Source organism: Nycticebus coucang, chromosome 9 (genome assembly GCF_027406575.1).
Source record: "Nycticebus coucang isolate mNycCou1 chromosome 9, mNycCou1.pri, whole genome shotgun sequence".
NCBI lineage: Eukaryota > Metazoa > Chordata > Mammalia > Primates > Lorisidae > Nycticebus > Nycticebus coucang.
In genome coordinates this window covers 51,000,984-51,028,246 of record NC_069788.1, presented here as the reverse complement: position 1 = coordinate 51,028,246, position 27,263 = coordinate 51,000,984, and the positions used below count along the sequence as shown (strand labels likewise).

The following is a 27,263-nucleotide window of genomic DNA, read 5'->3' as shown; positions in this document are numbered from 1 at the left end:
TTTCCATTGGAAAGTGGGAATGGATGGGACCTCTCATTTAATTGAGTTTAAATCATTCTTTGATGGGCAACCCTATTCCTGGGATGCTTTCATAAAATGAATTTCCTCCTCAGTTGTTCCTTTGGCTTTATATTGCTCACTGCATGATAAAACACCTAAAGGAAATTTCCAGGAAGCAGAAAATGTGGCAGTGGCTAGTTAAAGAAATGAAAGAGAAATAAACAAAACAGGAAATCACCGGACTTAAAGGAAATGATAAAGACAAAAATGAGAATGGATCTATGTATTTTATAACTCTAGGCCAGAGGCTGAAATAAACCAAAATGAGATTGGAGATGCCGGGGATCGAACCCGGGGCCTCATACATGCGAAGCATGCGCTCTACCACTGAGCTACATCCCCTGATATGGGAACAATAAAGTAGCAGCTTTCCTGTCCTTTTAAAAATTCCAAGTGCTTCACATCATTACTTTGCATTTAGTCAGCGAGTGGCAGGCCTTGATGATGAATTCCACCTACAGCCTCACTCCGAGCAGACTCCTTGCAGGACACCCCAACAACATCTAGCTCGTGTGGTTACTGAGAACAGAATAGAATTTTATAGTTTTGGCATACAAGTGGTTCTTCTCGCGTTGGCTCAATCGAATCCCAGGGGGAAAAAATTAAGGTATTGTTCAGGACTCCTTGAAAGTTTTTCTCCTAGCCCAGCGCCCAAATTCCTAGCAGCTGAGTAGGTTGAAGGGACAAATGCAACTTTGGAGCTGTCGCTCTCCACCTGGACCTGCTTGGAGAAGAAATCGTCCAGAAGGATGAAAACGTGAGAATCCTGCCCTGATCTTTCTCCACCTAGCCCACCCGACACCATAGCTTTATTCGCTTGATCTGGAAACTGTGGCTTCACGAAGAATCCTAATTTAAGAAAGTGCATGTGATTGCTTCCCCCTTTTCTTGATCCACGCATCAGCTTTACTTTACCCTTCTCTGAGTCTCCGCACGACGAACCTGGACGATATGGCTTTACCCACGATCCGCGCAGGCTAAGAGGGCCTGCAGCTGCCGCTGCTCCGCTGAGATCAGCTGACAGCGCCGCTCTGCCCTCATATTTCCTGGAGCAGCTACGGACACAAAGGTTCTGTCTCTTGTTTCAGAACTTATAAAGCAGAGAATAGCTACTCTTCAAAAGTAAAGTTACGACACCAAAGGCATGATCAATGAAAGAAGTAATTGATTAGGTGGACTTCACTACAATTTTAAAAGTTTGCTCTGGAAAGACACTTTCAAGAGACCAAGAAGACAAGCCACAGACTGGGAGGAAATATTTCCAAAACGTATTTCTGATGTGTAAAGAACTGGTACCCAAAATATACAAAGAGCTCTTAAAGCTCAACAATAAGAAAACAAACAACCTGATTAAATAGACAAAAAATGTGAACAAACAATTCCCGAAGAAGATACACAGATAGCAAATAAGCATATGAAAAGATGCTCCACACCACATGTCATCAGGGAAATGCAAGTTAAAACAGTAAGATACTTACTATACACACCTGTTAGAATAGCCCAAATCCAGAACACTGACACTAAATGCTGAGGAGAATGTGGAACAACAGGAAGTCAAAATGATACAACCACTTCCGAAGACAGTTGGGCAGTTTCTTGCCAAGTTAAACATACTCATACCATGGGATCCAGCAATCAAGCTCTTTAGTGTCTATCTGGAGAAGTTGACATCAAAGCTGCACATGGATGTTTATAGCAGTTTTATTCATAATTGCCATACTTGGAAACTACCAAGATGTCTTTCAGCAGGTGAATGGATAAATAAACTGTGCTACATTCAAACAGAACAGTATTGAGTGCTAAAAAGAAATGAGCTATCAAGCCATGAAAAGATACAGAAAAAATTTAAGTTTTTATTACTAATCGTAAGAAGCCAATCTGAAAAGCCAATTGTACTGAATAATTCCAGCTGTGTGGTGTAGTGGAAAAAGCAAAACTATGGGGACAGTAAAAAGACCAGAAGTTTTTAAAGGGAAGAGATAAATATGTGGAGTACAGAGCATTTGGAAGGCAGTGAAAATACTTTGTATGATACTATAAAGGTAGATATATGTCATTATACCTTGGTCAAAACCCATTAATTGTACAACATCAAGAGTGACTGGTAATGTAAACCATGGACTCTGGGTGATAATGATGAGTTAGTATAGGTTTATGAGTTACAACAAATGTTGGAGGATGTTGATAGTGGAAGAGGCTGCACATGTATGGGATTGGGACCTTATAGTATATATAGGAAATTTCTGTATTTTCCACTCAGTTTTGCTGTGAATATAAAGCTACTTAAAAAAAATGAAGACCATTAAAAATAAAAGTGACCTCAAGAAGGTGACATGGAAGGTATGCCATTACAGCTGCTGACTCTGCTGGCACCTATCAATGGATGCAGCAAAAGGCAAATGAGAGTCCCTAATGGTATGTTGAGTCCAGGACTGGCCTTTTAGAATGAACTGGGAAGTCCATAAAGCTGTGTCTCCTCATAAAAAATGTGAGTGATCCACTACTGCTTAACTACTGCTAAGGACTTGCTTCTACACTATGAAAACTGCTTCTGCAAAATGGGGTCAAACCTCACCCCTGACTGCTTAGGACATAATTAAGAGATTTTAATGTCTTTTCCTCCCTATGCTTTCACAGTGATTTCCTTCAAATACATGAACCCACTTCAATGTTGTCTTTTTATTTTATTTTGTAACAATAAGAATGTAATATGCTTACAATAAAGTAAGGAAAAGAAAAGAAAAAAGTGTAATACATGTAACATGCAAAATACACTGTTGATATTATCAGTAAAGATTCCGGTCAACAATAAGTTGTTATAACTTTTGAAGAAGTCAAAAGTTTACTCAGATTTTCAGCTTTGCAGGGAGGTCTGTACCCTAAGTCATTGTTCAAAGGTCAACTGTATTTTGTTTGACCCTCAGAGCAAAATCACAGCATGCGTTTAAGGAAGTTCTTAACTTGTAGTCCAACAAGTGCTAACTCTTCTTTAGGTGGTCATGAGTTGTCACTGAAAGGCAATCCCTGAGACATTTCACATCCTTTCACTAATGACATTTCCCTTAATACAGATCACACTAGACATGGCAACTAGCCCATTGGTTAATTTGGGGGGAGGGGTTGGAGGAGGGACAAGCAGCAAGATGATCTTAGCAAAAAAAAACACTCATGACTCTCTTCTCAGTGTACACCAGCTATAGCAAGGCATTTGCCCAACAGGAGGACATTAGCATTTCTGGATGGATGAAAGGCCAGGCTTCTATAAGAACACAAGATGACAGCAGAAGCAGCACAGGGCATGGCAAAGTCACTAAGTGCCTAAGATTCAAGAGGCTGGCTGCAATATGCAATGGATTTTTAAAATTTTTTATTTTTATTTATTAAGGTATATAATTTACATATCATAAAATTCACCCATTTTGAGTATACAATTCAAGGATTTCTAGTAAGCTTACAGAACTGTGTAGCCATCACCTCAATCCAGTTTTGGGATTTGTGACTTTTCTATCATCTATGCATAATTCGTTTTTTCAGTAAAATAATCTTGTTCCTACTAGTAAGATTGCCAACACCTTTCCCTGGAAATTGGAAAAAGGAATCTTAACTTCTGTTCCATCAACATTTCCTCTTTAGGTTTGGAAGTAATTGTTAAAGACTTCTTGAGCAACTCTGAAAATTATACAACCTGCATTTGGGACTTCTTTTTTTAATTTTTTTCATATTATTATTAAATCATAGCTGTGTACATTAATGCGATCATGAGGCACCATACACTGGTTTTATAGACCATCTGACACATTTTCATCACACTGGTTAACATAGCCTTCCTGGCATTTTCTTAGTTATTGTGTTAAGACATTTATATTCTACATTTACTAAGTTTCACATGTACCCTTGTAAAATGCACCGTAAAATGCACCAATCGCCCTCCCTCTGCCCATCATCCCCACTCCCTCCCCTCCCTCTCCCCCTTCCCCATATTCTTAGGTTATAACTGGGTTATAGCTTTCATATGAAAGCCAAAAATTAGTTTCATAGTAGGGCTGATTACATTGGATACTTTTTCTTCCATTCTTGAGATACTTTACTAAGAAGAATATGTTCCAGCTCCATGCATGGAAACATGAAAGAGGTAAAGTCTCCATCTTTCTTTAAGGCTGCATAATATTCCATGGTGTACATATACCACAATTTATTAATCCATTCATGGATCGATGGGCACTTGGGCTTTTTCCATGACTTAGCAATTATGAATTGGGCTGCAATAGACATTCTGGTACAAATATCTTTGTTACAATTAATTTTTGGTTTTCTGGGTATATACCTAGTAGAGGAATTATAGTATTGAATGGCAGATCTATTTTTAGATCTCCAAGTGTTCTCCAAACATCTTTCCAAAAGGAATATATTAATTTGCATTCCCACCAGCAGTGTAAAGTGTTCCCTTTTCTCCACATCCGCACCAACATCTCTGGTCTTGGGATTTTGTGAGATGGGCTAATCTTACTGGAGTTAGATGATATCTCAAAGTAGTTTTGATTTGCATTTCTCTGATAATTAAGGATGATGAGCATTTTTTCATATGTCTATAGGCCATGTGCCTGTCTTCTTCAGAGAAGTTTCTCTTCAAGTCCCTTGTCCAGCCTGCGATGGGATCACTTGTTCTTTTCTTGCTTATACACTTGAGTTCTCTGTGGATTCTGGTTATTAAACCTTTGTCGGAGACATAACCTGCAAATATCTTCTCCCATTCTGAGGGCTATCTGCTTGCTTTACTTACTGTGTTCTTGGCTGTGCAGAAGCTTTTTAGTTTGATCAGGTCCAGTAGTGTATTTTTGAAGCTGCTTCAATTGCCCAGGGAGGTCCTCCTCATAAAATATTCTCCCAGACCGATTTCCTCAAGAGATTTCCCTGCACTCTCTTCTAGTATTTTTATAGTTTCGTGTCTTAAGTTTAAATCTTTAATCCAGTGAGAGTCTGTCTTAGTTAATGGTGAAAGGTGTGGTCCAGTTTCAGTCTTCTACAGGTTGCCAGCCAGTTCACCCAGCACTATTTGTTAAATAGGGAATTTTTTCCCCACTGAATGTTTTTAATTGGATTGTTAAAGATCAAATAACGGTTCTCTATTCTGTTTCAGACATCTACTTCTCTGTTTTTGTGCCAGTACCATGCTGTTTTGATCACTATCGATTTATAGTATAGTCTGAGGTCTGGTAGCGTGGTTCCTCCTGCTTTGTTTTTATTTCTGAGTAATGTCTTGGCTATTCAAGGTTTTTTCTGATTCCATATAAAACGAAGTATTATTTTTTCAAGATCTTTAAAGTATGACAGTGGAGCTTTAATAGGGAGTGCATTAAAATTGTATATTGCTTTGGGTAATATGGATATTTTAACAATGTTGATTCTTCCCAGCCATGAGCATGGTATGTTTTTCCATTTGTTAACATTTTCATCTATTTCTTTTCTTAGAGTTTCATAGTTCTCTTTATAGAGATCTTTCATGTTCTTTGTTAGATAAACTCTCAAATATTTCATCTTGTTTGGCACTACTGTGAATGGAATAGAGTCCTTAACTGTTTTTTCAGCTTGACTATTGCTGGTATATATAAAGGCTACCGATTTATGAATGTTGATTTTGTAACCTGAGATGCTGCTGTGTTCCTTGATCATTTCTAAGAGTTTTGCAGTAGAATCCCTGGTGTTTTCCAAATATACAATCATATCATCTGCGAAGAGCAAAAGTTTGATCTCTTCTGACCCTATATGGATACCCTTGATCACCTTTTTTTCCCTAATCGCGATGGCTAAAACTTCCATTACAATGTTAAAGAGCAGTGGAGAGAATGGGCAGTCTTGTCTGGTTCCTGAACTGAGTGGAAATGATTCCAATTTAACTCCATTCAATACAATATTGGCTGTGGGCTTGCTGTTGATGGCCTCTATCAGTTTAAGAGATGTCCCTTCTATACCAATTTTCTTAAGTGTTCTGATCATGAAGGGATGCTGGATATTATCAAAAGCTTTTTCTGCATCAATTGAGAGAATCAGATGGTCTTTGGTTTTTAATTTGTTTATGTGCTGATTATACTTATAGATTTACGTATATTGAACCAGCCTTGAGACCATGGGATAAAACCGACTTGTTCATGATGTGTAATTTGTTTGATGTGTTGCTGGATTGTGTTTGTTAGGATCTTGTTGAATATTTTTGCATCTTTATTCATTAGTGATATTGGTCTATAATTTTCTTTTCTTGTTGGGTCTTTTCCTGGTTTGAGGATCAGGGTGATGTTTGCTTCATAGAACATGTTAGGTAGTCTTCCTTCTTTTTCTATACTTTGGAACAGGTTGAGTAATATAGGTACTAGTTCCTCTTTAAAGGTTTGGTAAAATTCTGACGTGAAGCTATCTGGTCCTGGGCTTTTCTTTTTAGGGAGCTTTTGTATGGTTGATGCTATTTCAGAACTTGATATAGGCCTGTTCAACATTTCCACTTGATTCTGGCTAAGTCTTGGAAGGTGATGTGCTTCCAAGTATTGGAAAATTTTCTTCACATTTTCGTATTTCTAAGAAAAAAGTTTCTTGTAATATTCATTAAAGATTTTTTTAATTTCTGAGGAGTCTGTTGTTATTTTGTCTTTGTCATTTCTGATTGATGAAATTAGAGATTTTACTCTTTTTTCCTGGTTAGGTTAGCCAAAGGTTTATCTATTTTATTGACCTTTTCAAAAAACCAGCTTTTTGATTTATTGATCTGTTGTATAATTCTTTTGATTTCAATTTCATTTAATTCTGCTCTAATTTTGGTTATTTCTTTTCTTCTACTGGGTTTGGGGTTGGAATGTTCTTCCTTTTCCAGTTGCTTGAGATGTCCCATTAAGTTGTTAACTTCCTCTCTTTCTGTTCTCTTGAGGAAGGCTTGCAGCGCTATAAATTTCCCTTTTAGGACTGCCTTTGCAGTATCCCAGAGGTTCTGATAATTCATGTCTTTGTTGTCATTTTATTCCAAAAATTTGGCAATTTCCTTCTTAATCTCATCTCTGACCCAGCTATCATTCAGCATAAGGTTATTTAACTTCCATGTGTTTGTATAAGTATGCAGATTCCTGTTGTTACTGAGTTCAACTTTTATTGCATGGTGGTCCGAGAAGATGCAAGGAATAATTTCTATTCCTTTAAATTTACTGAGGTTAACTTGTGACCTAAGATGTGATTGATTTTGGAGTATGTTTTGTGGATGGATGAGAAGTATGTGCATTCAGTTTTGTTGGGATGAAATGTTCTGCAGATGTCTGCTAAATCCAAATGTTGGATGGTTAGGTTTAAATCTAAAATTTCTTTGCTCAGCTTCTTATTGGAGGATCTATCCAGCACTGCCAAAGGAGTGTTGAAATCTCCAACTATTATGGAGCTGGAGGAAATCAAGTTGCTCATGTCTGTTAGAGTTTTTCTTATAAATTGAGGCACATTCTGGTTGGGTGCATAAATATTAATAATTGAAATCTCATCATATTGAGTATTACCCTTAACAAATATGAAGTGACCATTCTTATCCTTCCTTTTGTTGGTTTAAATTCCATTGTATCTGCAAATAGAATTGCAACACCTGCTTTTTTGTGATTACCATTTGCCTGAAATATGGACAACCATCCTTTCACCCTGAGTCTATATTTATCTTTTAAAGTAATATGTGATTCTTGTATGCAGCAAATATATGGCCTGAATTTTTGTATCCAGTCAGCCAACCTGTGCTTCTATAGAGGACAGTTTAAGCCATTCACATTAATGGAGAATATAGATAAGTCTGGTAAAATTTTGGGTATCAAGTTTTTCAAAAGTCCAGTGGACATTTTAAATCCTTTTGCCACTGTGGAAGTTGGAGTTTGATCAAAAGTTTCTGAGTGAGTTTACTTTTGTGGTAGAGTATTGTGCTGCTCATTATGGAGGATAGGTCTGAGAATATCCTGAAGAGCTGGTTTGGTTATGGCAAATTCCTTCAACATGTGAATGTCATTAAAGTATTTAATTTCTCCATCATAAATGAAACTCAGTTTAGCTGGAAACAGGATCCTGAGTTGAAAGTTATTTTGTTTCAGGAGATTAAAAGTCAATGACCACCCTCTTCTGGCTTGAAAAGTTTTAGCCGAGAGATCTGCAATCATTCTAATAGTCTTCCCTTTGTAGGTAATGGTTTTCTTATGTCTGGCTACTTTCAGAATTTTCTTATTCATATTAACTTTAGTGAAGTTAATTATGATGTGCCTGGGAGGTGTCTTATCTGGGTTGAGTCGTTCTGGGGTTCTGAAACTGTCTGCTATCTGAATTCCAGAATCTCTTGGCATGTCTGGAAAATTCTCTTTCATAATTTTATGGAGAAGGGCCTCTGAGCCTTGCGAGGCCACTTCATGGCTTTCAGGGATTCCAATGAGGCAAATATTAGCCTTTTTTGAATTATCCCAGAGCTCTCTGAGAGAATGACTCATTTTTGCTCTCCATTTCTCTTTCTCTTTGAGAGTTTGGGAATGTTCAAAAGCTTTGTCTTCAATGTCAACAATCTTTTCTTCTGCTTGCTCCACTCTGTTACTGAGGGATTCTACTGTACTTTTCAGATCTTTGAGGACTGCAAATTCTTGCTTCAATGTGTCAAAATCTTTGGTTTTTTTTCTTAAATTCGTTGAATTTTTGAGACAATTTTTGAATTTTTCCTCAAATTTCTAATTCCAAATTTTGAATTGCTCCTCAAATTTCTAATTCCAAATTTTCCTCCATTCTATTAATCTTGTTTGCAATCCAAATTCTGAATTCAATTTCTGACATCTCGGCCATCTGTTTATGAATGGGATCCTCAGTTACATCTGCCACATCTTGGGTGGGGCAGGGGAGGTTGATCTATTCTGGTTATTCATGTTACCAGAGTTTTTGCACTGATTCCACCCCATGATTATTTTACATCACTTGACTTTTCCCCTAAAGCTTTGCCTGAGGATCTGTATAGTGCTATGGCCTGAGAAACTGGGAACCTGTTTGGTGTGGTGGGGCTAAGTGGCTCTGTCTTCTTTTCAGCTGGTCTCTGTCTGACCTTAATGAAACAGTTACTCTGGATTGAAGTCTCAGGTATCAAGAAATACTAGGAAATAAGTCACGCTGCCACCCACAGGCAACAATTGGAAAAGGAAAATTAAACCTTCCTACAAGGATACAATTGCCAAGTGGTGGATAGTCCTCGGCAATTGGCTCAGTTTAAAAGGTCCAAATCAATTGTCTCAATCAACACCTGTCTCAGGTGGAAGAGTTTAAATGGCCTCTGGCCACTAGATCGCAGGGGTCTGCTGACAACTCAAATATGACTTGCTCCCTTGCTCTGTGAGGTCAGAAGGACCCACCCAGCAAATAGATTAGTCTGGGAAGGTTGATGCCTCCTTCCCCACCTTGCACCTCTGTTGCACCCAGTCACTGATAACCCTGCAGGGCTGTGACCCAGTTGCCGCCACTGAGCAGATACTCCAGGGGTTTGCACCTGCCTGAATCACAAGGAAATCTATGTCTCCTCAGCCAGGCCACTGCTCTCTGCCTCTATCCGGCAGGGGGAGGTGCAGCCTGACAACCTCGGGTGCTTGATGAAGGCTGGGGGTGTTCACTCAGTTCCAGCCCCATCCCTGATTGATGTTACTTTGTGGAATTTGTTTCTGTCCTGGCTAAATTCCCCTGCAGAAGAGAGGCTGTGTTGAGTTCACAGAACCTGCACCTCAGGCCCTGTCTTTGTTGCTGCAGGTTTGTATTCGCAGCACCATTAGCTGTCAGTTCTAGCCTCCTGCCCTCCTTTGTCTAGGCTGATGATCCCCTCGGGGCTGGGTGCATCTTAGGCTCAGTAAAGGGGTCCTCTGGGTCAGCCCCACCCTGGAAGTCAGCAGGCACTGCACCTGCATTTTCTAGTCCCCGCACTCCACCCAGGCTGGTACCGCCTCAGGCAAACCCTTTACTCATGGGGCCTGCGTTTCCATCCCAGATCTGCTCTGCCAGTGGTTGCCACCTGAGAAGATGCCCAGCCTCCTCTGGTTGCCCAGAGAGACAGGGGTGTGACTCCAGAATATCCGGGAGTGAGCCCTATTGTTGCCAAAAACGACTGCTGCTCTGTGCCTCGGGGCACCATCACTTCAGCATGGTTCCCTCTTAGCCAATGGTTTTCTCCTCACTCCCGTGCCACAGAATCAGCACTTACCAGCTGCAGTCCAGACCCTGTCCACCCCTTAAGAAATCATCCAAGAATCTGGACTCCTGGGTGACAGGCCTCCAGATCTCAGAGTGAGAGTGGAGGGGAGTGCTGGGAGCTCAGAATGGCAGGTAGAGAATATATACAATTTTACACAGTTTTATGCCTGGCAGGAGAGCACCATGGCATCCTAGTAAGGGAAGTAGGTCCAGTTTTTAGAGGGTCTCTCCCGTGGAGTATAATGGGAGGACTGTTGAACTCTGCTTGTTTGTTTATGGGGTACTCCAAGCCGTTCTCATGGGGGAGGGAACTCCCATCCACTTGATAATGTATTTTGTACCTTTTGTTTGTATCCCTGGGGTCGCAGCTCACCTCAGCAGATGTGCGTTCTTCAACCTTCTCTCTTGGCACAGCTTTAATGCACCATATTACTTGCTAAATTTTTGCCCTTTAACTCTCCTTCTGGATGGGAGCCTCTGTGGAAAGCTGGCTTCAGTCAGCCATCTTGTCTCCACCCCAATGGATTTTTTTTAATGAACTTCAACATAAAAAATGACTTTCTAACAATTCAATGAAAGTATCAGTATTTTGAAATAACTTTCTTGGTTTGTTTTATATTTAATTTCAAAGCACATATTTAAAAGATTCATCAATCTTAAATACTTTATAGGCTGATTCAGGATAAATTAAACTACAATCAAATTTTTACTCACCCTTTTACTTTTTTAATTATGTACATTCTGCCTACTCCTTTTTATCACCATCTACCACAAGAAAAATGAGAATCTTTTTAACTGTGGTTTAACAAAGACCTAGATTGGAATCCTGGTTCCACATTTACTATTGTTATGAGTATAGTGGCTGATTCCATTTTATCAACCTCGAAATCATAATAGTATCACCTATCTTGCAAGGTTGAGAATTAGAGATACTATGTAAAGTTCCTAGTATGGTACCAAGAGTTTAAAGTCATCATCACCAATATTAGCCTCATGCAAAAAAAGCCTAAAATTCAAAACTGGAAAAATAATATGTACACAATAAATATTCAAAAATTATTTTTTAAAATGATACACAAGTTAATCTTATAAGATTCTAAGAACCCTGTCTGGAGAAGGGTAAAGAAAGAAGAGAAAATATTCACTTGAATTTGAGGGGCAGCTAAATTGGAAGCAACAGTAGGAACAATTTTAGGCCTCTGAAGTTCCTCTGATTCATAGGGAATGCTGAAACACCCGTATTTGGAGACTTAAAAGTTTAATTTTTCCCTAGAGCAAGATCAACCACTTTCTCTGAGATAAAAGAATAAAGAACAACAAATCGCACAGCACCAAATGGGGTTTTACCTCAAAAAACAGAGCCACTCTTTAAAATCCAAATTTTATATTAAAATATGTTTATAAATCATAGTTGTTTTTCCTCTTGATTCAATACTTCTCTTTCCCTTAACAAGAGTCCCAGAAACCTGAAAAGCATGTGCATTACTAATCAGAAAAACAATCCAGCTGCCCCTTTCCAATTAATACCTGATTACTAATGTATTAGACTCAAGGCTGCCCCCAAGGGATGGGAAGCAGTAACTATGCTCTGAGGGTGCCACCAAAGAGTCCATCCAACACTGTGCACTAGGTCCAAGATAATTTGTACACTATGTTCACTGCACAGATTCCAACCATCATGGACAGGAGCATCTTGGAAAACCTGTCTCACTTGGTGGTGTCTCCTGTCCATGCTCACATTGATAGTAAACAGAATAAATATCATTCCCATGTACAACTGGAATAGAGATGAAATTGAGGGTGGTCACCTGCAGTAGGCTGCAGTCCTGATCTGGGCTGGCGTGAACATCTTCATACTGAATGGGAGGCTACAATCCTCCCATATACTTGCTCGTTAACTAGGGGACTGTTTTTTGAACTTGAAATTGGATTCCCACATTGGTTCCTATCTGTTCCCAACAATCTTTCTGCACCAGAAAAGTAAGCATTTGGGATTCTTTAATGTGCTGGGGAGTGCTTTCTGAAATGGCTGGATTTTTGGAGATTTGAATAGCAAATGGCTGATACATAAGTTAGAAAGATTGGATCACACATGTGGGGAGATAGCACAGTTTCTCCATTGATTCTGGTCGCAGGTACAAAAGCAGAGAAGCATGCAGCGTGTATTGCCTTCAGCACAACCTGGTCCAAAAGGCAGCAGTGCAAGTGACAGTCCAGGCATTCTCTTCAAATCAGGGCAAAATTCACAAGGTTCTCAGGATGGATATAGGAGTCCAGCAAGAGCTAAATATCCATAGGATACTCTACTTCTCCAGCACTATCTAGGTCTTTGTGCCTTTTGCTCTTCTTTTTTCTGGAAGATGGTTCTCTCATGGATGCTTTCTTCCTAGGCATCAATGTCATCACTGATGCCAATGATGTCACGGGGTTCACCAGCCCCAGAAAGAGCTTCTTCTGCAGGAAACTGGGAAGCTTCCGAGCCACAAAGAGATTTTGCTTCCTGCTGAACAGCATTGGCAATGACTTTCTTGACTCATCCAGTCCTCATGACTGCCAGATCCGAGTTCGCATAATCTGCCATGGTCCCTCAACCAGAGCAGGTGTCCTGAGGCCACAGTTTGAGTGGATTTCCTCCTTTGGGCTGGGTGACTGTGTTGGAGCAAGGCTGGTCTAGCAGGTGGGAACCTTGGCCCATGTCTCCAGCTGGCTAGCCTGCCTGGGGAGTTGCCAGCCAGCTCTGCCAGGTTCCACGGCCTTCCCTCACCCAATATTGTCTTTTTAATAGGTGGTGAGTGTGCAGAGACTACTGAAAACTGTATGACCATCTACACTGAAACTTTATGTTTCCAGGTGCTCTCATGAATGAAAGATGTTTTTGTCGCTAAACTATTTGAGAGGAAAATCTGGCTCTTCCAGTAGATGATGCATCTAATGTATAACTTGAAATAAAAGGGAACCATTAAATTGTGTATGGGTATTTGTGGAAAAAATGGGTGCCCTGCTTTAGTTCATCAGAATGACACAACAGAGAGAATGAACTTTGTATTGTTAATTTACCTTTTAAAAAACAATCTTAATTTTTAGAGCAGTTTAAGGTTCACGGCGAAATCGAGCAGAGTACAGTGAGTTCTCATATGCCCCTTACCCTTTGCCCAACCTCCTATTGTACATTAGATTCGCTAATATTTTGTTGAGGATTTTTGTGTATTCGATCATGAAAGTGTAGTACTGATGTGGAATTCTGTCTATATGAGTAATTATAATGAGGCAGAAGAGTTGTACAGCAACTACAGCTCATAAAATACTGCAATTTATATGAGGACAATTAATGACAATTAAGGTTATGGGGGGGAAAGCAGAAAGAGGGACGGAGGGAGGGGGGGCTGGGGCCTTGGTGTGTGTCACACTTTATGGGGGCAAGACATCATTGCAAGAGGGACTTTACCTAACAATTGCAATCAGTGTAACCTGGCTTATTGTACCCTCAATGAATCCCCAACAATAAAAAAAAAAAAATACTGCAATTTATTGTATTACGATAGATAAATAGTACCTTGGTACATATTTATTTTCTACTTAATAGAAACTTTTTTTGTTGCTTCTATTTTTTTCTTGAAATTATATTATCAGAACACAATATTGGTGCTACTTTCTTTTTCTTATATTATTGTTATTAGTTCTGACTTTATGTGGAGAAACTATTCTTTTAAGTAAGATAATGACTGCGGTTTTAAATATACACAATTTATCATGCTAAGGAAATTTTCTTTGCTTTCTAGTTTTCTAAAATGACATACGTAACAATAAGAATGAATATCAATTTCAAGAAATAACTTTTAGCATGAATTATACTGTTATAAAGTATTGGAGAGGAGAGTCTCTAAAGTAAGACAAAAATCTGATTTTAATCTGAGTTCAGTATTTATTCTTGCTGTTGTTAGAATTATTATAAATTAGATGATCCATGGAAAATTTATGGATAAATGATACCTCATAAATAGGTGATTATTTATGTCTTTGTGTATACATATAGTTTATACCTATACCATAATATACAATGATATCTATAGATATATGTGTATGTGTATATATATATATAAATACATATATATATTTGCTAATATCACCTAATTTATCTTCTCTGGTAAATAGTAGGAGACAGGTTCTGAAATATTTTTCTAAATAAGTCCGATGAGAAAGTAAACATTGAGTTAATTATCATGAAGTTGATAAGCAAATATAATTTCTTATGGTAAACATAATTCCTATCTCAGGTTTCCCCTCCCTAACTCTCACTATCATGATCATTGTTTAGGAGGGAATAACTTTTAAGAATCCTACTACATTCTGTTTTCTCTCAGTTCATTACCTACAGATAATAGTTTTCAGATATTTTAGAAGATGTTTTATTTTTTCCTTCAAAATTGGCAAGTATTATTCTGTTGTAAGAGATTCTTAACAAAATTAGATTGTTAAAGCAAGTGACAAATTTATCCTTCCACTGCCCACTATATAAAGAAAGTGAGAGCACTGTGGCACAGGATGTTTTCATGTCTTGAGTGAAAAGACATCATACTCCTTGGTTCTACTCCTTTGTGATTTCTCTGTTTCTTCTGGTCCTTTTTTATTCCAAATTGCAAAAATGATAGGAACTCCTTGATTTGACTTCTGTTAATTAATTTACTTGTGATGGAAATTCTTGTGTCAAAGATGCTAAATGGAAAGTTGAAATGTCATTAAACAATAAATTTTGCATGCCTACAATAGTCCTGGACTGAAAAGGTAACATTTGTGGGGGGAAAAAACCTAATAATTTTATATAGTATTTATTCCCTGTCTCTATGTCTTTGTCATCTAATGAATGACCTGAAATAAAAGGGAACCATTAAATTGTGTCTGGGTATTTGTGAATATAGTATAATGAAAGAAGAACTCATGATTTGGGCTTATAACAAAATCTGGGCTTATAACAATGAAATTTAAAAGTTGATGACATCAGACAAATATTAGAACATATTTCATTGCTCTTTCCATATATGTCAAACAGGACCACAGGACCATGTAAAAGAGTTTTTATAAGGGTATCATGCTTGGTGTGTACAATGATATTCCAACACACTCACATTCTATTCCAATGAGCTTTCTCTAGGACTCCTTCTAAAACAGCACTCAATTGGCTTCTATTTTCATGCAGAACATAAAAAGGTAGGCAGATGCTACATATGTTTGGGGGTTTTCTGAATACAGTATATCGGGCGTGATTATGTTCTATGTTCTGAGTAAAATGTTGGGTTCCTCAAAAACTTCTGTAACTTAAGAGTTAATTCCACAGCTTTCCATTGAAAAGATGCTTCTATAATGCTGTACAAAGAAAGACTGAGCCTTGCTACAAAAGTTGGTGAAATAATTTTGGAGGGATAGCTGGAGGCTAACAAGAAAAAAAAATCCTCCTTATTGGAAGAGTCTACTTGGAATGAAGTTTGTTCCGGTCAAAATGCCAAGTAATCATTTCCAGTTACACTAGACATCATCCTGGTTGTGTTTTACACCAAGACACCAAGTTAAAACTAGCCCAATTCCGCCACCCCACACAGATGCTTGCATGCTTTGGAGTATGACACCATCTTAATTCTCTCCATTAGTGAGATCTGTCTCTGCTCTGTTTCTCATTCTTACATTTTAACAGTCTGATGAGACTTTTGCACCAACTGAGAAACAAGTTTTGCTAAAAAAAAAAATGGGGCTCTTCCAAGTTCAAAAACTACTTCATGGGAATTCTGTGAACATGAAACGAGGCTCATAAGGGCAGATGAGGGCAAAAGGAGATAGCAATAACCTCACCTGGATTTCTAATTACTTGCTGGGACCATTTATTTATTTATTTATTTATTTTACTTGCTGGGATTTCTAAGGAAGTTCCAAGAACACTATGCTGTCCAGAATAAATCTAGAGCCATCATCACCTTAGCTTATCATGATGAGCCCCAATCTTTAAGCCACACTGGGACCTTTTCAATTCTCGTTCTACCTACTGTCCCTGTCATCTGTAGCTGCCTAATTAATAGGAATCACAGTTGGATCCTTCGGAGTTGCAGTCTCAGGGCTGCGAGACTATATTTACCAAAAACCTTCACAAGACTGCATCTTAGATTTGTAGACATCTTAAATCACACTTTCAGACCCAAGTGCCTCCTCCCTTCTGGTTGCATCTAAGGCATACAAAGAAAATGAAATCTATCGATGTGCAGAAGAGCATTCTTTTCCTGTAGCTTGGTACAAACTACCATCTATGCTAGCAAGGAGTCTGTTTTTTCAGGGTTCATCCATTTTCCTCTCTTTCAAACAAAATCTTGCTGGCTTATAGTTTGCCTCCATACAGAATTCTGAACTGGGAACCTCAAATTCATACTTTCAGTCATCAATTACCTCTGCCAACTAACAGCTCAAATTCAAATGGTCACAAGAGAGAAAGCTGAACACTTTTCTGGGGTACAAAACTCACAAACATTATGCTCAAACAGGGACTTGAACCCTGGACCCTCAGATTAAAAGTCTGATGCTCTACCAACTGAGCTACTTGGGCTTCTGACCAAGAAGTTTCTTTGACAGCCTAATATAGTCAAATACATTTGGTTATTGTCAGATTTTAGTCTTTTTTCCCAAGGCAACATGTTAAAAATCAACTGCCTATCCACGTACCCCACAAATTCAAGCCAAAAGCAACCAGCAGATCCTACTTCTGCATTCACTAGTTTACTGCCCCTTTGCTGCCTTGTAGCTCTTTCTAAAGCCACCAATACCAGCAGCTACTGTACTCCTAACAAAAACGCAGCCATACAGATGTATTCTGAAGAGCTCAACTATGGAAACAGCCCCAAAGACAGTCTCAAAAGCCCACAAAGTTTGAGTAAAAAGGAGGAATATCTTCCTTTGGGACAAAAGTTTTCAGCCCATTTCCCTTAATAAAACACACTGAACTCCAATATTTTCTCATACCTGTAGGAGGCACAGAAAAGATGTAGAGCATGGACATGCCCTACCTACTCATTTATCCAAATTCTACACAAAGCTCTTCTCCCTACTTTGTTAACCCCAACCTTGCCTTGTCCCTCTCCTTAATCACCTGCCCCTTTACCTCTTTCCTCTGATTCATTCTGACTCCTGCTGGATGAGATCTTTTCAATAACTGGGTACACTCCATCCAGTTTGTAGGTTTTTCACCTTCTAGGCCAGGGATTCCCAAACGGGTCAGATTTTAATCTGGGCAACTTTCTTTTTCTTTCTTTCTTTCTTTCTTTCTTTCTTTCTTTCTTTCTTTCTTTCTTTCTTTCTTTCTTTCTTTCTTTCTTTCTTTCTTTCTTTCTTTCTTTCTTTTTTAGACTAGGTACAATAAAATAACCAATATAATTTTAATTGTGAAAAGTTAAACACACAAAAAAATCATTCAATGATATAGCTTGACGGCTAGTAAGAACCTCAGAGAATATCTTTTTATTTTTAAGATGAAAAACTTAAGTTACAGAAATAAATAGATCCTTTAGTGAAAAGATATTCCCTATCATTATTTACAATTTAACCAAAGCAAGGCAAGAGGGACCCTATAGCTAGTATGTCAAGAACTTTTTTTTTTTTACATATACATGTGTTTGTTAAGTTTCCACTTTTTGCCTTCACAAAATTAAAAAGACTTAAAAATTCAACAACAATAACAATGTTTAAGATAAAGACTAGAAACCTCGTAAAGAATGAACGACAATAAATACATTCAGAAAAGAAATCAGACGATTGCTGCAACGAAATATTAAACAATAATAATAATAATAATGCAAAGAAAGTAACATTCACATTGTCAGATAAGAATATGTCTATTGAGCTTTGACTCTGAGGTTCAGTATGGAGTAATCCATACTGGATGGAGTAATCAGTTAACTTATTTTTTTTCCAAAGTCTCAAAAAATAGACAACTCATATTTATAAATAAAAGTAAAAGATAATTTCAAAAAAAAGATCATGCCAAATCTTATAGATAATAGAAAAAGAAGAAATACTTCACAATCATTCTACTTAATCTGGATGCACTTGATATTAAAATTGGAGAAAATATATTATTATAAAGGGGAAATTACAAACATATTTCACTTATAAATGAGGATGCAATATCCTAAGCAACATATTAATAAGTTGAATTAAAAATTAATGTTTAAGTAATGTACTTTGGTCAAAATTAAATCCAATTTACGTGAGAATTAGTCACTATTTTCTTTTCTTTTCTGTTTTTTTTTTTTCTTTTTCTTTTCCTTGCCCACACCCCTTCCCTCCTTCTCTGTCTGGTCTCCCCATCCCCCATGCCCCACCGTGTCATTAGTTGTCATTAATTGTCCTCATATCAAAGTTATACATAGGATTCATACTTCTCCATTCCTGTGATGCTCCACTAAGAACAATGTGTTCCACCTCCATCCAGGTTAGTACAAATGCTGCAAAATGTCCATTTTTTAATAGCTGAATAATATTCCATGGTATACATATACCACAGCTTACCAATCCATTCCTGGGTTGAAGGACAGTTAGGCTGTTTCCACATTTTAGCGACTGTAAATTGGGCTGTGATAAACAGTTTAGTATAAGTGTCTTTATAATAAAAGGTTTCTTTTCCTTTCTGGATAGATGCCCAGTAATGGGATTGCAGGATCAAATAGGAGGTCTAGGTTGAATTCCTTAAGGTTTCTCCATACTTCCTTCCAAAAAGGTTGTATTAGTTTGCAGTCCCACCAGCAGTGCAAAAGTGTTCCTTTCTCTCCACATCCACGCCAGCATCTGTAGTTTTGAGATTTTGTGATATGGGCCATTCTCGCTGGGGTTAGGTGATATCTCAGGGTGGCTTTAATTTGCATTTCTCTAATAATAAGGGATGATGAGCATTTTTTCATGTGCTTAAGAAAGCCATTGTTAGCCATTCATCTGTCATCTTTAGAGAAGATTCTATTCATCTCTCTTTCACATTGATGTATGGGATTGTTGGTTTTTTTCTTGTGGATTAATTGAAATTCTGTGTAGATCCTGGTTATTAAGCTTTTGTCAAATTCAAAATATGCAAATATCCTTTCCCATTGAGTAGGCTGTCTATTTGCTTTGGTTGTTGTCTCCTTGGCTGTACAGAAGCTTTTCAGTTTAATTAAATCCCATTTGTTTATTATTGCTATTGTTGCTATTGCCATGGCAGTCTTCCTTATAAAGTCTTTCCCCAAGCTGATATCTTCCAGTGTTTTTTCCTATTCTTTCTTTGAGGATTTTTATTGTTTCGTGCCTTACATTTAAGTCCTTTATCCATCTTGAATCAATTTTTGTGAGTGGAGAAAGGTATGGGTCCAGTTTCAGTCTTTTACATGTGGATATCCAATTCTCCAGCACCATTTATTGAATAGGGAGTCTTTCCTCCAGTAGATGCTCTTGTTTGGTTTATCGAAGATTAGGTGGTTGTAAGATGTTAGTTTCATTTCCTGGTTTTCTATTCAATTCCGAATATCTATGTCTCTATTTTTGTGCCAGTACCATGCTGTCTTGACCACTATGGCCTTGTAATGCAGCCTAAAATCTGGTATGGTGATACCCCCAGCTTTGTTTTTATTACTAAGAACTGCCTTAGCTATACGGGTTTTTTTTCTGGTTCCATAGAAAATGCAGAATCATTTTTTCCAAGTCTTGAAAGTATGATGTTGGTATTTTAATAGGGATGGTGTTGAATTGGTAATTGCTCTGGGAAGTATAGACATTTTAACAATGTTGATTCTTCCCAGCCATGAGCATGGTATATTCTTCCATTTGTTAATGTCCTCTGCTATTTCCTTTCTTAGGGTTTCATAATTTTCTTTATAGAAGTCCTTCACCTCTTTTGTTAGGTATATTCCTAAGTATTTCATTTTCTTTGGAGCTATGGTGAAGGGAGTTGTGTCCTTAATTAACCTCTCATCTTGGCTGTTGTTGGCATATACAAAGGCAACTGACTTGTGGACATCGATTTTATATCCTGAGACATTACTATATTTTTTTGGTGACTTCCCAGAGTCTTGTGGTTGAGTCTTTAGGGTTCTCCAAGTATAAGATCATATCATCAGCAAAAAGGGAGAGTTTGACCTCCTTTGCCCCCATTTGGATGCCCTTTCTTTTCTTGTCTTGTCTAATTGTATTGGCTAGAACTTCCAGCACTATGGTGACAAAGGACAACCTTGTCTGGTTCCAGTTCTAAGAGGAAAAGCTTTCAGTTTTATTCCATTCAGTAAAATATTAGCTGTGGGTTTGTCATAGATAGCTTCGGTCAGTTTAAGAAATGTACCACCTATGCCTATACTCCTCAGTGTTCTAATTAGAAAAGAATGCTGGATTTTATTGAATGCTTTTTCTGCATCTATTAAGAGGATCATATGGTCTTTGTTTTTGCTTCTGTTAATATGGTGGATAATGTTTATGGACTTGCATATGTTAAACCAGCCTTGCATCCCTGGGATGAAACCTACTTGATCATGATGTGTGACTTATTTGATGATAAGCTGTAATCTATTGGCTAAAATTTTGTTGAGAATTTTTGCATCTATATTCATTAGTGAAATTGGTCTGAAATTCTCCTTTTTAGTTGGGTCTTTTCCTGGTTTTGGCATCAGGGTGATGTTTGCTTTGTAGAACGTGTTGGGAAAGATTCCTTCCTCCTCAATCTTTTGGAATAATTTCTGCAGTATAGGAATAAGCTCTTCTTTGAAGGTTTGATAGAATTCTGGTGTGAAGCCATCCGGACCAGGGCATTGTTTTGTTGAGAGATTTTTTTATTGTTTCTTTGACCTCAGTGCTTGAAATTGGTTTTTCAGGAGATCTATTTCATCTGGGCTAAGTCTAGGAAGAGAGTGTGATTCCAAATATTGGTCCATTTCCTTCACATTGTCAAATTTCTGGGCATAAGGTTTCTGGTAGTATTCAGAGATTATGTCTTGTATATCTGTGGGCAACTTTCTCAGTTAATACATAGAACTGTCCAGTGTGTCTTACCTAGACCATGCTTTCCATCTTCATTGAAAACTCACACGAGTTGACTATCACACAAAATAGTAGTGAAAACCTGAAAGCATTGCACTCAGTGTCAGACCAAGTTTGCAAAGCTCTCTAGGTGCACAAAATGTTAGTTTGCTTCCTAGATAGTGCCCCAGGCCATACATCTCCCTTACCTTCTCATTCCAGAGAGAATTCCATCTGAAAGAGACTATTCATCTTGGGTAGAAGACTCCTTCTTCCTCTCTGTCTAGCCTACTGTCTTTCAAATCCAAACTTCAGTGAAAGCTGCAGGTCCAGATGGAGTTGCTGCCCCACGTTTGTTAGACACTATCTATTGCTTTGCATTTCATGACAGGTTTTGGTAATTCTTTCCACTTCTGGTCCTATCTCCTCCATAAGGACCTAAATCTCCCCAGGCAGCATTAAACTTTTGTTTGAATCTTTCTTCACTACCTTTGTTGTCTTTCAGGCAGACTTGTAGGGAGGAGAGGAGGAAGTTGGAGCAAAGGGTCAATTTGAAACTGCAAGAAAATATCCCATTCCTGGAACTTTCCCTGGCTGGAATACAAGTGCCCAAGAAGAAATCAGCTGTGAAGTGGACCTTGCAGCAAGCTGACAGGTAGGAAAGTATCTGAAGGGCAAACGATTCTTCTGTTTTTCAGAAACACATATCAATGCCTCCAAATTCCCTAATTCCTTTTCAGTGTTCTGCTATCCTCACTTCAGAGGCCTTCTCCAGTCTCAAGAAAATCCAGATCTACAGTTGTAAGCTGTCTGCAGAAATCCAAACTCAGATGCAACAGTGCTTAGTAGACATCTTCATAAATTTGCTTCATAGATGATTCATCATGTTCAAACAGTGCCAGAACTGTGCTTGTTTGTGGCAGACACTTGCTACTTTTCCTTTTTTAGCTGAAGGTTTTGTTCTTGGGGAAGGGGGTCTTCTCTTTTCACTAGACCTAGATTTCTGGAGACAGCCATTTGGATCTTCCTCTTTGTACCTACCTTCCTCCACCCCTAGCATTTTCTACTTTAGTAATCAAGAGCAGTAAGCTTACACTGTCCCCACTGTGATGGTGTGGGAAACCTGTGGTACTATGGAGACTGACCAGAGAGGGAAAGACAAATCTGAAGGTCCAAACAGAAGCTGGTCCTGTGAGGGCCAGAGATGGGATTTGGAGGCCCTAAGTATTAACTATTTTTTTCCCCTGGGAAAAGTCCAGAATATGGATTCTTTCAAGGACCATGTAGTCAGAATCTTTGTGCTCTTTGAAAACTTTTAATCTCTCATCACACAGCCCAGTGCCTTAAGTTATCTGAGGCCATATGGAGCCTCCACTTGTAATTTAGTGAAGTTTCAAAGAGGAAGAGGGAAAATAAGCATTGGTGCTGTGGAATAAAAAACACCAAGTGCAAGCTTCTGTTTTCTGCGGGCTCTGTAAGGAGTTGGGGGGTGAGGGTGGGGGGAGGAGGAATCAAAGAGAAAGACAGCCGATTCACTCAAAAAGGAATTCAAAAGAAGTCTTTACTTGGTATCTGCCCTGAAATACACACAGCTTTGTAAAAGTATTTCTCAACTGAAAGATTCCAAGAGCAACACCCTTGGATGGTCTGGTGATTTAGGTGATTATAGTGCTCGCTGAATAAACAGGCCATCGTGGAGTCCAGTGTTGGAAGTTTTGTCTTTTTTATTTTTCTCTGTAAGTGGCTGACTTTTACTGTTTTTGGTCTTATATGCCTTTGAAAGAATAAACAGAGATCCAATTGTTTGTTTCTACTCAGAAAATAAGCTCTGCATGTAAAATTTGGCTTTTACAGTATTGTACTCTTTGATACACAAAGTAGCACCAAAAGGAAACAAAAATGGTACTGATTGTGGTACATTTACCCAAAGTAGAGCCATGCTTAGACACGAACTTGTTGACAGGTTTTAGTGATGCTTTGTTTATTGTGCTTGTTTCCACTTTTTGGGCTACATCATCTACCTCAGGGATATTTGTGGAAGGAGATGGTGGGATTTTTTTTTCCCCCTTCCCTAGAAAATATCACGGACAACCCACACAGAAGCTGGGAGGTAGATTAGTCCTGCACAATCGAGCCAGCCAGGATTCGAACCTGGAATCTTCTGATCCGTAGTCAGACGCGTTATCCATTGCGCCACTGGCCCTACAACCAGGAGTGTCTTAACTTACGCCTTCCACTTTGATTTTGCATTCCTAAAACCAGAAAGTCATTATTCAGGGAGCAAATGTCAGAAATGCGGAAAGGAAGGAATTTAACTCTTTACTCTCTGACACTCTTGCGATTTTATTTCTGTTCAACGTGTGCTGCGTTGTGTTTTCTATGACAAAGAGTGTGCAAACCTCCAAAGAGAGTCAATTCTTTAACGACTGGAATAACTACCCTACCAAAATCCGGCATCAAGCACAAAGCCCTTGTGACTTTAAGTGTAACCATCTTGCAAATCTACTAATTCCCGCCAGCTAACAGCATCCGGCCCTTGAACTTCCAACTGTTTTCAAAGTTCGTTTTTATAACCTCTGCGCGTTCCTCACATTTGAGTTACCCAAAGTTCTTCCAGTCACGCACCCAAAATGGGTTTAATTAAGGGAATAGTGGAAGTTCTAGGGATTGAACCAGGGATCTCACCCATACTGAAACACACGCTCCGCCACTGAACTATAGCCCCAACAGTCGGCTTCTTTGGCTGTTTCATAAAATGTTAATATTATTTTCCTGTGGGGATTTTTGTTTTTGTTTTTATTTTGTTGTTTTTTTAGTCTAAGAGTTGATTAAAGAAAGTCCATTGGGTTAAATTTCACAATTTCTAAAATTATGAAAGTGGACACTGTTTAGTAACTTCATTAGAAGAGTAATTGGAATGTAGCCTGAATAGCATGGTTTGCGATTGTAGGACCTTCATTTCTGTTAGTCTTAACTAAGACCCACTCACCAAAGACTAGGTAAAAGTTACTGCATCCACCAGGAAAGTCCGAAGAAGACCGCACGTCTTCAACATACATTGCAGCAGTACGGACTCAGAATAAAGTGCTTCTCAGTCCAGAGTCAGCCACTGACTTCAGCTGAACTGACGAATTGAACTTCACGCCGCGGTGGGTCGAATGGCAAGTCCGCGTCCACCTTCCAGCTGGTTCAAGCGTTTCAGGTACTGAGATTGTCCTCAGTTCTGATTCCACACTCAATCTCTGTTTCCTGCTTCAGGATTATGTCCGCAAAAAATCATATCATCCGAATTTCCTCTCCTGCCACTTGTCTTTGTATTTTTCGCACTACCATTTATGTTTTCTGGAAACATAGTAGACAGAAAGGAAAGAGGCTGATTACTTAAAAGTATTTCATCCTGGGATTCTCCTTAGTAGTGGACCCGGACTGCCATTCGGGAAGTTTGCTGGGAGTAGTCTTTTTTTGAGGGTCCTCTAGTTACGAAAGATCCTATTTGCACTGGCAGAATCTTTCAGCCCAGAATGAACACGAGGCTTTACCAGTACATTGTACCCCACGATTGCATTAATGGACACGGCTATGATTTTAAAATAAAGAAAAGAAAAAGAATTGAACAGAATGGATATTAATCACAGTTAAGTAGTGGAACAATAGCAAATAATGCTAGTAACCTCTTGCATGAAACACACACACAAGAGTTCCTCCGTAGGGGGTGTAGCTCAGTGGTAGAGCGCGTGCTTAGCATGCACGAGGCCCTGGGTTCGATCCCCAGCACCTCCATGTGTTGGATCTTCCTAAGTATTGTTGCACTACTTGAGTTCAAGTAACTCTCCTTTTTTACTTTTAATAACAATCACCCAAAAGTCCAAGAATAGTTATATTGGTATTTAGGGTACACCAAAAAGAAGTCATAAACTGTTTTCCATAAGTGAAAAAGTGAAAGTTGACTTAAAAAAAAAGAAAAATATCGTCCCCTTAGGCTGCTAAGTACCTCGTTAACAAGGAATCTTCTGTCCATGAAATTGCAAAGAAGGGGGGAAAAATGGGTTAGTTTTGCTGTCGCACCTCAAACTGCACTACACTGAGCTACACCCGCACAGACAACCAAGAGCTAATGGAGTTACTTCGTAAAATGGCAATGCCATTTTCTGCGCTTTTTGAAAACCTAAGAGTTGGAAGAAAAAAGAACTCTAAATCAAACATTACAACTACTTAAACAGAATTCTATTACCCTGTGGCACCAGGAAAATGATAACTGAATTGTTAATCAAACGAAAAATTTTCTGCTCCTGTCACTTTCACTCCCATCAGTCCGTTCCAAGATTCCCTTCCCAGAAAATTACCTGGGAGGTTCGGATCTTTGCCACCACCAGGAAAAATTCTAAGAAGAATTTTCTTTCGTGACTTCAACATCTCCCTCTCTACGGTTCTTTTCTCTTCTGCTTACACGTTCTCTCAAGCCTCCTCTTCCTTGACAATAAATGCATGAGTATTCACAAAGGACTGGTATCCAGGATATATAAAAGATTCCTATGACTCAAAAGGAAAAATTTTGAAAACAAAATTAAATAGGCAAAAGCCTTGAGTGTTTGTTCTTCACAAAGAAGCTACATAAATGGGCAAAACGCATACAAAAAGTGTAATGTCTAAAATTAAGAATCAGCAATACCAACAGGTAATGGGGATGTGGGGCAACTGGAAGCCTCAGACATTACTAGTGGGGTGTAAATTGGTGGTACCTCCACAACTCACGGGTTTGTTCGCTTGGAGGATATCAAGTCAGTAGGCACGGCAAATTGGTTATCGCAAGTATTATTATACTTGGCATTAACAATGGCTATAGTTCCGAAAGCGGTGCGTCCCGGAATAAAAGGGTGTGGCTAGTTGTTACCTGCTCAGTAGCAGCCTGGGAATGTTTGGCCTGATGCAGCGCAGGCGCGGTGCAGTTCCATGCGTCGGCGTTTGTCTTCATACGCGGCTTGTTCTGAAGCACGCGCGAAAGCTCTTTCCTGGGCGAAGATTTTAATATGATTGTTACCGACGCTCCTGGGTTCTTATAATCTCCCAGGATGGAAATCAAGAAGGATCATCAGACGTGTGACAAAGAAAAAAAAACGTATTTAGCATGTGCACACGGGAGCCAGTAACCGAGAAAGGAAAATTTGCGTTGCTCCCTGAGTGTAGTGTGAGAATTGGTTTTATAAGGCTTTTCTAAAGGAAAAGGTTATGTTAAATATAGGAAGGGTTTTTTTTAGTGAATGTGCAGTAGCTCTACATACCTCATGGACTGTAGATAGCATTAGCATTTTAAATCTCCACCCTGAGAGTGATTTTCACTGTTATTATAAAATAAAAAGAAAGGCTTACGTAAGTTGGAGCTTAAGCCTGACTGCCTGCTGGAGCTCTGGAAGTCCCCAGCCCTCTAAATCAAGAGGGCTAAATCAAGAACTTGTGGTTAATAGGTTTTTGATATCTTGCTTCTAAGGGACTAGGAATTCAGCAAACCTCAGCTTGGAAAGGAGCTGTAGGCAAGCCTCAGCTTCAAAGGAGCCTCTGCTCTCCTGCTCTGGACCTCATTAAAACAAGAAAACAACTTGTCTTAATCATTATGAGGTGGAAAGGATGTTCTGAGATCACCAAAACCAGATGTTTCCCTTATTTTTGTTCTGATGTGGACTTTGTTTCTGGAATTTGCCATCCTGGACGAAAGCTTTTGCCAAATATGTTAGTAAGAGTTGCTAACAGTGAATGAGTAACTTTTTACTGGCCAAGATTGGTACAACCATTTTGGAAACTCAGTTGCTATGAGGAATGTAATGACAGTGACTAAGGCATTCTTTAAAATTATGGATGGCAGTGCCAGCAAAATCATTAGGGGCAAGAAAGGCAAAGCCATATCAAGAATATGTGGGCATGTCCTTTTGAAGACCTTAGAACTCAGAACATTACATTTGTTCCAAGCACTGATTATGTAGTCTAAAAAAGTGTGT

The 27,263-nt window shown here is 38.7% G+C and overlaps 4 non-coding genes and 1 pseudogene across 4 annotated transcripts; 1 reads left to right on the top strand and 4 right to left on the bottom strand.

The window, feature by feature from the left end:
- Positions 1-330: 330 nt before the first annotated feature.
- On the bottom strand, positions 331-402 carry TRNAA-CGC (transfer RNA alanine (anticodon CGC)). The gene has a single exon. It is a non-coding gene; the product is annotated as a tRNA-Ala (tRNA).
- Positions 403-12,167: 11,765 nt separating this feature from the next.
- On the bottom strand, positions 12,168-12,964 carry LOC128594711 (transmembrane protein 183A-like; annotated as a pseudogene).
- Positions 12,965-16,779: 3,815 nt separating this feature from the next.
- TRNAK-UUU (transfer RNA lysine (anticodon UUU)) lies at positions 16,780-16,852 on the bottom strand. Its single transcript has one exon. It is a non-coding gene; the product is annotated as a tRNA-Lys (tRNA).
- A 6,551-nt stretch (positions 16,853-23,403) lies between these two features.
- On the bottom strand, positions 23,404-23,476 carry TRNAR-ACG (transfer RNA arginine (anticodon ACG)). The gene has a single exon. It is a non-coding gene; the product is annotated as a tRNA-Arg (tRNA).
- Positions 23,477-24,981: 1,505 nt separating this feature from the next.
- On the top strand, positions 24,982-25,053 carry TRNAA-AGC (transfer RNA alanine (anticodon AGC)). The gene has a single exon. It is a non-coding gene; the product is annotated as a tRNA-Ala (tRNA).
- Positions 25,054-27,263: the final 2,210 nt, after the last annotated feature.